At 42.7% G+C, this 3,175-nt stretch overlaps 1 non-coding gene across 1 annotated transcript; it reads left to right on the plus strand.

The window, feature by feature from the left end:
* Positions 1–2,483: 2,483 nt before the first annotated feature.
* trnan-guu (transfer RNA asparagine (anticodon GUU)) lies at positions 2,484–2,557 on the plus strand. Its single transcript has one exon. It is a non-coding gene; the product is annotated as a tRNA-Asn (tRNA).
* The last annotated feature ends 618 nt before the right edge of the window (positions 2,558–3,175 follow it).

Consider the following 3,175-nt stretch of genomic DNA (forward strand, 5'->3'; position numbering starts at 1 on the left):
GCTGCAATCTTTGTTACTCACTCAGGAAGGGGATTTCCCTCTTCAGAGACAGTTCCCCAACACCCCAGATACACGAGGAGCAGTTACTGAACAGTCAGAGATGAAAGCAGTGGGAGAAGATTGTTCAGAAACATTTAAAGTGTCTGCAGGAATGGGCTGTCTCAGAACTGATGAGATGTTCAGTGAAAAGCTCAAATGTGGGAGTTACAAACATGATCTTAAAGGATGTGAAATAGAAGTTGGATCGTTGCAAATGTCGAGAGAGTGAATTACAGCAGTTCCGAAGGGTGAACTGAGAGAAGGACTGGTCTCTCGACTGACTAAATAGCATTTCCGTCATCCTTTACTGCATGTTGTTACACTTCTCGCACAAAGCAGAGGAAATTGTTAAAACCTGTGCAGAGGGTAACAGACTTAGTCGAAGACACCGATTGTGAGTTTACATTTCTGAATGTAAACAGCATGGAATTCAATTAGAAACATCAAAAATTGAAAACTGACTTTTAGGTAAAAATGGATATGGTGATCACAGACTAAAGGACTTTAAAATGGCATCCTGAGAATCTGAATCTACAAGAACCCTACTTTGACCCGAAGCGTGCTGCTATTTGGAAGAAGGATATACGGAAATGGAATACAACATTTCACCAGCTACAGAGTTTGAATCAAGCAATCGTTGTGGACATTAACCATCACACTGCGGAAATCGAGAACGTGCACATAACTTTGGACCAGATTGAACATGTGAGTTGGTGGGAGTCATTGTTGGGATGGAGCCCGACGGCAACAGGTGTGATGAACACAATGATACACCCTGTCCTTATGCTGGTGCTGGTTCAGCTGGTCGTGCTGGTCATTTTGGTTTACTGTGGATGTTGTGTCAGAAAACAAGGACAACAACTGGACAATGCTGTTGAACGAGCTCGAGCCAGCATGCAAATGTATGTTACCCAGATAAGACCTGCAGAGAGGCGAGGAGAAGAAGTGGGGGAATGTGGGAGCACAGTCCCGCATTGCTGAACTCTTTGCTTCAGCACGTGGTCTGAAGTTTGAATTAAAAAACAGGAAGATTGAAGTTTGGATCGAAATAGACTGTTAGACAATGTGGTGCCTTCAGCCATTGAAATGAGTAATTGGTCATTGTCTGTATGTTAAATATTTGATTGTACCTTTGTTACTATTTAATGACATCTGTAGGTTAAACAAGCAATATTAAGCCTGTATGTAAAACAATTCACAAAGCAGTTAGCTGTGATTGTCTAAATATAAAGAAATAATAGGAGAAAGATGAGACTCACACACGCAGACACCAGAGACAGTGGACATTCAGAAGGTGTGTGTCTCAAGCAGCCACGGAAATCGAAGCAAGCTGCCTTTGTGAAGTGTTCTCAGTAACTTTCATACTTGGTTTGTTTGGTATGAATGTTTAAATAAAAGACCCGATCCTGCCTTTACTACAACTGAATGTGTGCGGGTAATTCGAGGTTAAAAGCAACGAAGCAAAAAGAGCAAGACAGCCGTTTACAACATTTTGTAACAGGTAACTGATGGTTGAGCACACGATTTGATAACTAGACTTGTAGATATTGCATCAATGACAAAGGCAACAAAACTGCCCACCAGCACCAGGTGTCTTTCACTTGTTTGTCCCAAATTTTCAGCAGCTGGGACAACAAGGAATCAGGTTCCACCGAGATTTGAACTCAGATCCCAGTGTGCTCACCATTACACTATGGAACCAACCACAGTCAAATCTTTGAAACAATTCTCAAAAACAACAAAATCATCTCCAACAGTACACTTTGTCTCGGCCTTTTCTCATCCACACCATCAGTTTCCTCTCTTTGCTCTCTGCTAATTATCGATGCAGAACAATTCACACAGATGCCATCGAGGCTATGGTTTTACAAGTAGCTGTTTCTGTTTCACACTGTTCATCACAGCTTGTACTTCAGTCTTGCCAGGTAAAAAGTGCGTTGGCATTGCAATGTATTAATGTAAAATGCTTGGCATGGAAAGAAAATGCAAAGTTTTGGTGAGTTAGCGAGTAGGTGACGAGGTTTGGGGTTGATGTGCGTCGCTTTCAATCTTTGAAATTTCACCAAGCAAAGAAACTGTGAATTGAACTGTCCCTGTGAGCATTGTGTTCGCATTTAATCACAGCAATATCCGCAGTCAGGAGCTGAAAAGGAATTAATACCTGATACCGGCTTCGGCACAATCTGAATACTTCGTCACAGACAAGGCACCGGAAGGCTGGAAGGTAGATCACACCGGTTGTGGGAGAGCTGGTTGGTGGTGACATGGAAGTGTCTGCAGTGTGCGGGACCAGACTGCTTCTACACATCCACAATGAATGTCACACCCTTTACTTGGGAAAAGTACAACTGAGAGTGGACAAGTTCCATCCCGGTCAGAGCAATCTGAAGCTTTAACTGACTGACACCCTGGTTTGGGATGTCTTGCAGTGTGTAATTGTGGCAGTCTCTGTGGCGCAATGGGTTAGCGCGTTCGGCTGTTAACCGAAAGGTTGGTGGTTCGAGCCCACCCAAAGACGAAGCATTTAACTGTTTTTCCCCGTGGATTCGGTGCTGCACGATTCCAGGTTGTCATTGTGCGTTTTGGCTGCGCGAATATATTTCACAAACATTGCCAGCTGTGGTGTTCTCCAGTGAGTTCCCACTCCACTATTTTTATGAGCATTCAGTTTGAGTGTATACAGAACTGAACAGAGATATCAGAAAATTTAACAAGGTTGTGGGACATTGTTTTTTGTTAATATTGAACCACTAATATGAATAAATCCATTTCTTCAAATATTTAATTGAACATGATTTCAAAATGTCTCTGCGCAGTTTTGAACCAGGGACATTTCGCGTGTGAGGTGAATCTAATAACCACTACAGTACGGAAACACTAAAGCTATGTTCGGAACATAACCAGAGCTTTAACCGACACAGCTGATCTATACTTCAGGACCTGGTTTTATGAGAATAGTAATATGGTGCTATATTTAGGAAGGCTGTGAGTGTGGCAGGAATTGATCTCGTGTTTCCCAGACTTTACACATAGGAACAGGAGATGGCCATTTAGCAGCGAGTGGTTAGGATCTGGAATGCACTGCTTGAAAGGGTGGTGGAGGCAGATTCAATCTTATCTTTCAAACGGGAGCTGG

Source organism: Pristiophorus japonicus, unplaced genomic scaffold, assembly GCF_044704955.1.
Source record: "Pristiophorus japonicus isolate sPriJap1 unplaced genomic scaffold, sPriJap1.hap1 HAP1_SCAFFOLD_58, whole genome shotgun sequence".
In the NCBI taxonomy this organism is placed as follows: Eukaryota; Metazoa; Chordata; class Chondrichthyes; family Pristiophoridae; genus Pristiophorus; species Pristiophorus japonicus.